Source organism: Paramisgurnus dabryanus, chromosome 13 (assembly GCF_030506205.2).
Source record: "Paramisgurnus dabryanus chromosome 13, PD_genome_1.1, whole genome shotgun sequence".
Taxonomy (NCBI): Eukaryota; Metazoa; Chordata; class Actinopteri; order Cypriniformes; family Cobitidae; genus Paramisgurnus; species Paramisgurnus dabryanus.
Genome location: NC_133349.1, coordinates 30,375,059 through 30,385,416, shown reverse-complemented (window position 1 = coordinate 30,385,416; position 10,358 = coordinate 30,375,059). Strand labels below are relative to the sequence as shown.

Below are 10,358 nucleotides of genomic sequence, written 5' to 3'. Positions count from 1 at the left end.
AGGTTTTCCCATTTCAGCTCTGGATTAGCATGTATTGAACTTTATACTAGTATATCCAAATGTAATTTCATGCTTACCACACAACAGGAGATGTCCAGGAAAAGACGAATGCTTTGGTCATCTGCTGTTTCGTCTGAAAAACAACAAACAGAAGATAACGTTATGCATTATAACGCGATATTCCTATTCAATTATAATTTACTATTAAAATAACAACAACAGTGATAATCAACCACATTTAACTCCAACGTTTTTGTTTAACTTGTTGATTTTATTTTACTTTACTTGTTGATATGTTTTAGTATTGTTTAAAATGATAACATACGTAAAGCAAGCCAAGCTTATATAAAAAATATGTATTTATGCTCACCGTTGTCTGAACTGAAATTCGCTGGGTGCGTTTCTTCAAATTCTTCAATCACTTCTTTTTCTGGGTCCTCGGAGTGCATTTCACTTTCACCAATCTCTCTAACTCCAGTAAAGTTATCTTCCGGGTCTTTACACATGACGGGACATCACTCACAGCGGATTCATGACTGGGTAGCAGCAGGCTCTGTACGTTATCTGACGTAGCCCTTTTTGATTTTTTTCTCCCAAACTCCATTTTTTAAATAGCGCTTTCTGTGGTCAAAATACTGTGTATGACACACTTCAGTGTTGCAATGTTTACAGAAGCGCCGAGGTCGTTTATCAGTCTTGGGACTTACATCTTTCAACTGACAGCACACTGTGTTGATTTCACACAGAGCTTCCGGCACATCGCGTTTGTTGTTTATATCATACGCATGCGCACACGTCTCACAAGATTTTCCTTATATCAATAACCTCGCATGTGATTGGAGGAGCCCGACAGGCTTCTCGCCTTCGTCCAATCATGTGCGAGGTCATGGTCACGGCTCACACAGCAGTGTCGACAAGCGAAACAGACGTTTGGTTTGGTGTTTGTAACTCTCCAAGAAGAGCAGACGGGTGCACAATCCCAAGATTGCGGTAAGAATAATTTTATGTATAAGCATATTTTTTGAAGTAGCCCAAGCTGTGTGTTTTATAACTAAGAGGTGTTTTTTGTCTTGTAATTTACAGGAGGCAGTACGGCGTCTCTGAGGCACACTGCAGGCGCTATGAACCAGAGCAAAAATAACGTTACGATTTAAAGAATATGTTTTTATTCTTGTATAAGGAAATAGATACGTTAATAGATCCGAGCTTAAACCCACACATTTTGTTTTCACAGACTAACGTCGCCTCATAACAAAGCCGTGACCTCCGATTTGCTTGGGGCTATTTCAGCAAGTCCAGATTTACTGCTGAGAATGACGACATTGTTTGTAAGTATAACTTCTAATGTTTTTCCTCATTTCTTGTTTAATTGTACCGTGACTCTTTTTATTAATACCAGTCTCATTTAATTGTTTTCCAGCTGCCCGTAAGACGTATTATGAGTCGGTACGCCGGAGTTTCAGATACAAACAACCTGAACTCGCATCGCAGGCGGAAAATGCGAAAAGTTTAGCTCGGAGTCGATCCAGAAGAAAAATGGTAAGATTTATTATATTAGATCAGTTTTTTGTCAATGTGAGTATTTTTCAGGTCACTTATTGTCCTTATTGATTGTATTACAGTTGCTGGAAGCGAGACGAAGTGTGTTGGCTGAGGATGAGATGGACATTTGGAAGTGCGCCACCATAGATCTCATATCTGATGAGGAATACGGCATTGTTGGCGGGGTGTCTGGATGGATTGTGCGGCCACCGCCCTCTCGCAGCCTGGAACCCGAGCTCTGTGCCACGCTGCAATCCAGATTAGAGGCGATACCAAAGTACCGGGCAACTCACCATATACGCGTGAAAAAGTGACTTTTTTACAACGTTTTTGAGTTTTTTTTTCAACACTTTGAAAAAGATTTTTAGGGATCTTTCCCGAACATCTTAGGCACTTTTTGACGTGTTTGGAGTACAATATAAGAGACATTATGCTGCTTTGTACATAGTTGTGTGTTTATAAATAAAGCTCTTTCTTTGAATAAACAGCTGTGTGTTTATAAATAAACCTCTTTGTTTTCTCTTATATTCCTTGATGTTGTGAATAATGTAGTACATAGCACAATGACATTAATATATAAAAAATGATAACATAAATTATTTATTATTATTATTATTATTTATTGGGGTTTACATTTATAATGAGCCAGGGTGCCCAATAACCCCCCTCTTTAGAGTAACGGCCCGACTTGAATTTACTCACTCGGTATTGGCTGAAGCCACTACTTTTAAACAAGAAAAATCCCTTGTGATTGGCTTGAAGCCATCTGCCAACCATTCACGGGGGATTTTACTTGTTTAAAAGTTGTGGCTTCAGCCAATACTGAGTGATTACATTCAAGTGGGCCGTTACTCTAGTTTTGCTGCTATTCACATGCTAATTAGGCCAGAGACGCTCTAACTAGCCGGCAGAGATTTCGCTGCTATTCATATGCTAATTAGAGGCATCGCACCCGCGCGGGGCTCTCCACCTACGTCATGGTTCGTTTATGACGATTTGTGACACAGACAAACGCGAAGCTCGCTGCTGGTAAATTGAGGAAAGCTGCCGAAAATTCGGGAGATTTTCGGGAGCCTACAGGCGCTTACGGGGACGAAAATCCCACTTTTCATGCAGTGTTTAGTCCTTGAATTTGAGGGTATTGGACCTGGAAATGCCTTAAAGGGTCCTTAAATTTGAAGTTAACTAATGTGTGGGAACCCTGAATTTAAAATGTATACATATTTGTGTAATAAGTATTCACAGAGTATCAATTTCTTTATGTAACATGTTTCACAAAGATGTTTACCGAGGTGTCTGAATGCACGACCTGTTTATTTTCTTTAATAACAACAAAACTTTGTGCTTTTGTCATATAATGTACACAAATAAAAGTAGACCCTTCCCAGTTTAAAAAATGTCATACACATAAGTTTAATATAAATGGAGTATTTTAAGTTGATTCCACTTTGATGAGAAAAAAATCTGTCAAAACAGGCCCTGCGTTTTTCGACCCCAGGGTGTGAATAGATTAGCTTTCTATTAAGTTGAAGAAGAAGAAGAACAGTGGAAGACGCAATGGAGGAGGATATATTCCTGAAGAAACTGTAAGTCATTTGTCTTCATTTATATTTGCTATCATGTAATATGTTATGGCTTGTGCCGTTAAGTCTACATAAGCAACCTCAGCAGACTGCACGCTTCGGATTGAAAAACTTTCGCATTGTTTACAAATGAGTACGCGTGATCACGTAATGGCGGATTTCATTGTTACTTGCTGTACAGTGTTAGCCACAGTTATTCACTTTCGTATCCTTCATGGCAACTTTGAGTAATGCTGCACTGCGGGATCTGCTGTAATATGACATTGTTTACATGCAATGCATTCTGTACATTGCGCTTTACACGCTACACCGTTTTATTATGAGCGTCGCGTTGTTTCCATGGAGACGCAACTCGCGCACATGGACATATGCGATGTGTTTTTAAAGTTCATACTCGCTTACAGAAACGCGTTTAAAACAGAAGCTAGACGATAAGGGGATGGGCATCTGAAAACAGCTTTTTATATAACTAATCACTGCAGATGTTTATCTGAGATGTTCTGAATTTAGTTTATTTGCATGATAGTTTATCTGAATGTAGTGCTATCATTTACCCATCAGTTATGTATGTAAGGGTATTTCTGTGGACAATTTATGCTAACAGCTGTTCATAACTCTCTTACAGGTCTGCATCACTCTCATCAGTACAAAACTATGAAGTGGAAAAACATATTCACACTTTTTGGACATAAAGTTATATGGTAACATGAGCCACATGAAGTTTACAGCTCTGTTGTTTATCAGTTTCTTATACAAGTTAAGTTTTTGAATAGGGTTTGTTTCCAAATAAACTGAAAATGTCCTACTGACCTTCATTTCTATTTTGATTATATTGTTAACTTCTTAATAAACCTCAAACAAACATGTATACATTTGTCCTCACATTCTTTACTGTAGTTCCCTCCTGCCTCATTATGCAGCTCATTATGCGAGGCTTTGTTTGCTAGCTGTCAATCAATCCTTCTCGCATACGGCCCCTCTAAACAAAAAGTGTTTTACAATTTCTAAATCAATATATTGGTTTATGTGAATGAGTATGCAGGATGATTTTCACATCATTTTAAAGAAAAAACTCTAGACTACTAGATTCTGTTTAGGAAAGTCTTGTTAAAACATGTTTAGTATGGGTTTTGTGGACTTACAGTCTTGTTCAAAATAATAGCAGTACAATGTGACTAACCAGAATAATCAAGGTTTTTAGTATATTTTTTATTGCTACGTGGCAAACAAGTTACCAGTAGGTTCAGTAGATTCTCAGAAAACAAACAAGACCCAGCATTCATGATATGCACGCTCTTAAGGCTGTGCAATTGGGCAATTAGTTGAAAGGGGTGTGTTCAAAAAAATAGCAGTGTCTACCTTTGTACAAACTCAAAACTATTTTGTATAAAACATTTTTTTTCTGGGATTTAGCAATCCTGTGAATCACTAAACTAATATTTAGTTGTATGACCACAGTTTTTTAAAACTGCTTGACATCTGTGTGGCATGGAGTCAACCAACTTGTGGCACCTCTCAGCTGTTATTCCACTCCATGATTCTTTAACAATTCATTCACATTTCTTGGTTTTGCTTCAGAAACAGCATTTTTGATATCACCCCACAAGTTCTCAATTGGATTAAGGTCTGGAGATTGGGCTGGCCACTCCATAACATTAATTTTGTTGGTTTGGAACCAAGACTTTGCCCGTTTACTAGTGTGTTTTGGGTCATTGTCTTGTTGAAACAACCATTAAAAGGGCATGTCCTATTCAGCATAGGGCAACATGACCTCTTCAAGTATTTTAACATATGCAAACTGATCCATGATCCCTGGTATGCAATAAATAGGCCAAACACCATAGTAGGAGAAACATGCCCATATCATGATGCTTGCACCTCCATGCTTCACTGTCTTCACTGTGTACTGTGGCTTGAATTCAGAGTTTGGGGGTCGTCTCACAAACTGCCTGTGGCCCTTGGACCCAAAAAGAACAATTTTACTCTCATCAGTCCACAAAATGTTCCTCCATTTCTCTTTAGGCCAGTTGATGTGTTCTTTGGCAAATTGTAACCTCTTCTGCACATGCCTTTTTTTAACAGAGGGACTTTGCGGGGGATTCTTGAAAATAGATTAGCTTCACACAGACGTCTTCTAACTGTCACAGTACTTACAGGTAACTCCAGACTGTCTTTGATCATCCTGGAGGTGATCATTGGCTGAGCCTTTGCCATTCTGGTTATTCTTCTATCCATTTTGATGGTTGTCTTCCATTTTCTCCCACGTCTCTCTGGTTTTGCTCTCCATTTTAAGGCATTGGAGATCATTTTAGTTGAACAGCCTATCATTTTTTGCACCTCTTTATAGGTTTTCCCCTCTTCAATCAACTTTTTAATCAAAGTACGCTGTTCTTCTGAACAATGTCTTGAACGACCCATTTTCCTCAGCTTTCAAATGCATGTTCAACAAGTGTTGGCTTCATCCTTAAATAGGGGCCACCTGATTCACACCTGTTTCTTCACAAAATTGATTTCTCAGTGATTGAATGCCACACTGCTATTTTTTTGAACACACCCCTTTCAACTAATTGCCCAATTGCACAGCCTTAAGAGCGTGCATATCATGAATGCTGGGTCTCATTTGTTTTCTGAGAATCTACTGAACCTACTTGTAACTTGTTTGCCACGTAGCAATAAAAAATATACTAAAACCTTGATTATTCTGGTTAGTCGCATTGTACTGCTATTATTTTGAACAAGACTGTATATCAGTGACTTAAAATGTTTGCTTTTTTAAAAACCACGCATAAACATTTTTCTCTCAAAATACAAACATGTACATACATGTAGATCATATAATATTTTAGCCCAGTTTGTGCTGAACACAGTGGTATGAGACACTTGCCATTATTATGTTTTAAAGCAACTGAAAAAATACCAAATGTAAGAGCATGTCAGAACCTCTGACAGTGTCCCAAAATGGTCGGACCCCAGAGGGTTTAGATTGACGCATACTGTGATTTAAACTGGCGAATGCCACCTCTTTTAATATGGTTATACCCCGATTATGAGCTTAATCACATTACTTTTTGAACAGAAAATGTTGTGTTTTGGTGCTGGTTTGCCAGTGAACACCAGCATGCAAACCAGCATCAGCACCAGCTAAACCAGCACAAGCACCAGCATCCCGTACTGGTCATACCAGTAAGACCAGAATCAAACCAGCATAGACAAGCATAATTCCCATGCTAGTACATGCTGGTTTGATGCTGTTTTTTTTTCAGCAGGGTGGTGTAGCTGTGACAGTAAGCTAATGTGTTAGAAAATGTCAATAAATGCAACATTATTGTAAAGTCTTGTCAAATATTTTTCTCATGTTCCTATATTAAGTTGTTAGGAAATCTACTACTTATAGCCAGTTTCAGCAGTAACAACATAAACAAGCGGCTTTCGAGGTCATCACGTAACTTCCGGTAAGTTCCACTAAGAATAAATAACAACAAAGTCCTTTTAAAGTAGTTTATTTATATAACAAGCAAAATAAACAACACATAGATTACCTAGGAAACCATTTTTTTTTTTTTTTTGACAAGGTATTTGTTTAAAAGTTCAGTGTATCAACTTTTCGGACCATTAAAAAAACTGAAATTGGAAATAAAGTTCTGACCAGAAGCTTAACCGTGACAACTTACTGAAAACAATAAAATTTAATACACAAATGTGTTGTTGCAGTCAAATGAGCTTTATTTAAAGTTTTATTCATCCTCACAACAGCCTCACCCAATCAATTGCAGAAATGTTTTATTTTAAAACAGCACATATAATTTGAAACAGAGAGTACTTAACGCATGGGCTTACAAAAATAGCCAAGAATTCTGCAGGAAAAGCCCTTTTAGAGTCCAACTTAGAAATGTTGTCCAACATGAGATGATGCCAACTAGAGGTCTTCTCGGGTCCAAAGAAATTTACCTGACCCGAATTCTTTATACCCAAACCCGACGTGCATAAATAATAATAAAAAAAGGTTTGAAAAGGACATTGACGCACAAACGCGTTTTCGGGTCCGTTCTGCAAAAATACATTAATTTTAAATTACCCGAGACCCGATACTGCTAATATTATACCCGACCTGTGTCAGAGGCACACGTGAAACTTTTTGGGCTCTATTATACACCCAGCGCAATGCAGCAAAATGCATCTTTTGCTAGTTTCCACCTTGCGCAATTATCACTTTAACGTTTAGCGCCACGTTGTTTAAATAGCAAATGCATTTGCACCCCCTTTTGCGCCCATGGGCGTTCTGGTCTGAAAACGAGGTGTGTTCAGGCGCATTGTTGGTGCATTACTATTTTGAGGCAACTAAAATAGACTATGCCATTGACCAACAAAAACCTGCTCTAAAGTCTAAAGTCAAAGGCTCTCTGCACGTTTGTAAATTCTTTATCTCTTGTTTGTATTTTTAGAGTACAAACCTTTTCTTGCACATTTGCAAATTATTTTATGAGATTACATTGATTATGTAGGATATCAATACATTTACAGCAATTCAAAGCCTGCTATTTGTAGTTCTATGACTGAAAGAGAAAGTCTTATAAGGTTTTAAATTAAAAAATTACATTTTCAATAAAAATGAAAACAACATATTTTTAACATTAACCTTAATCTGGGGATTTTCTTCCTCCGCTTAGTTTTTCAGTTTACAAAGTCCACCATCTAAATAGGGATTATGCACAGCGTCAGCGCAACTGGCTTTTAAAGGGAATGAGAGATAAGAGTCTCATTGGTTTATTGCACGTTACGACCAAAACACACCCATTACTCATTAGGAAAATATGTACAACCCTTTTCGACGAGCGCACAAACCAATTTTCCTGTCGTTAAATTAGCAAAAGTGGCATCGGACATGCCCATTTAGACCGTGCGCTTTAGACAATGCGCTTAGATCATTAAAATAGGGCCCTTAGACTCGAACCTGATCGGGTCTCGGGTCGGACCTCTGGGTTTCGGATCTAAGTGGACCCGTGAAGACCTCTAATGCCAACACCATGTGACTGTGATTTATAGCATTAATGTGACATGAGGAGGATTCAAGACAATGCAGCTTCTCCATAGTAGCTGCAAGAACCTCTGATGACAACACAACCATTTTAAGATGGCCAGACTCACTGATGACAACGTTGACATGAGTTTTATGTTTATCTCAATACCTTTAGTGACAGCTCAATTTTCAACATCTCTCTTGAATACAAGCGGTAACTCTCACCGATCAGCCCACCCATTTTCTGTTTGCCAGACTGTTTTGTGAATGCTCCTTGTGAGCTATTTTGTGTCAAGCGTCTAGCGGCTCTTGCTGGACATCTGCTTCTATTTTTTTCTATTTGGTGTGACAATAATATATCAAAACAATAATATAGAGTATGTTACTTCATGTAACGTTAGTACTTTGGTAAAAAGATTCAACTTTTTTCATTTTTAAATGCTTCCTCTATGAAGCCAGGTGGAGGTTGTGGAAAGTATGTTTTTATAGGTATAAGAGCATTTTGAAGGTTTTTTATATGCATGCAACCGTTATATTTACCTAAAATGTCTGTGTCTGTTATGCTTCATTACATTTTATTAAAAAAAGCTTGTTCTTGTACTAATCATTGTATCTTTAATGACTTTGTAGTTTGGTCTTCTGTATCACAAAGACAAATGCATGCTGCGATTTGTCTCACATATACAGTAGGGAAACTTCCTACTTATGTTCCTAGTCCTTCATCATATCACACCACCAATTATAACACATCAACCAGTGGTTTGCATCAGAAAAATTCCAAGAGTAAACTGGGAGCATGATAAAACCACTTTTTCTCTCAATGCACCTTAGTTATAATGTAATTATTCTTCATTGATTTTCTAAATTTTAATTTTTTTCTATGTAAAGCTGCTTTGAACCAATACACAATTGTAAAAAGTGTATGTAAATAAAATAAAATTTCATATGATTTGCAAACCATTGTCAAGTTCATCTTTCCTGTGTGAGGCTGTAATCTGCAGCCCATGTTGCCACTCAAATGCTGCTGTTAAAACTGGTGCCTGAGTTCTTTTTTAGATGTGCAGAGAGTGCACTTCAGGGCAGGTTTCTTTGACAGTATTGTCAACTAAAGATGCTAAACCACACAGCATGAAGTGCTTTTCACAAAAAGCTAAACAATGGATCCAAAGACATAAAGGACCTCAACAGCACAAAGGAGGTGGCAGAAAAGAGTGGTTTTCGTGCTGCTGGAAGCAAAGTGATGATTGCACACAGTTATGGCGCTCAAACCAGTTATAGGAGATTTTGGGGTCACTGAACACCGTGTAAACATCGTATTATTCAAGGGTGGAAAGAAACTAATTACTACTCACTCAGTAACTATTTACTGTAATTAAGTAATATTTTTTAGGTATTTGTACTTTCATGTCTGTAATTTAACTTGTACTTGAGTATTAAGATGAATAAATTAGGCTGAGTAATCTACTTTGCTACTTTTAATAATGACATTTGTTACTGTGTACAGTATTGCACAAAACATTTTCATTAACAGCCTTTGTTTTATGACTAATAAGACTAAGACGAGATGATACCCACATCATTAAACATTAACGGTCTATATTAGCAGCGCAATGCACGAGGGAGTGGGGCTCTGTGACTTGAAGCACTGTTCATTTGCCCTCACAGGCTGAGATGTCGCTTGATCAGCTGAAACAGCACAGTTGGCTGCATGAGTGGATTGGATTTCCGATCCCAGCAGAAAGCATTGTGTTATCAGTTTGCTCCAGATCAAGATCCTCTGATTCCATTCCACTCTTTTAATTTCCCACTCGCTCACAGTCTGTCCGCTCACCGGTTCATCTCATCGACAGGTAGATGCATTGATTATAGTTTACATTACAGACAGTGTTTCATTTGCTAAGGTAGTACTTGGGCAGTTTGTGTAGTATTTCTGTCTGCAATATATTGTTTTTGCTCCTGGTCTACTTATAAGGTTATGTTCAAACAACAGGCATAAGTCGCCCAAATCTGACTTTTTTGCACAAATGTGACATGTGACCCATATCTGATTTTCTTATTACAGTTTGAAAAGCATTTTTTTCAAATAAAATCCAGGCCCCTTTCATATGTGGTATGTGTATCCAGTTTAGAATGTGCATAATGTTAATTTCTTAATTTTGCCAAAAGCACACAATGCCAAATATGACTTTCTTACTTTCAGTAGAAATATTTAAAAA

At 37.7% G+C, this 10,358-nt stretch overlaps 1 long non-coding RNA gene across 1 annotated transcript; it reads left to right on the top strand.

Annotated features, from left to right (window-relative positions):
- The first annotated feature begins 1,193 nt into the window (after positions 1-1,193).
- Positions 1,194-2,027, top strand: LOC141280001 (uncharacterized). Its single transcript, XR_012334808.1, has 3 exons — positions 1,194-1,328; positions 1,421-1,539; positions 1,623-2,027. It is a non-coding gene; the product is annotated as an uncharacterized lncRNA (long non-coding RNA).
- The last annotated feature ends 8,331 nt before the right edge of the window (positions 2,028-10,358 follow it).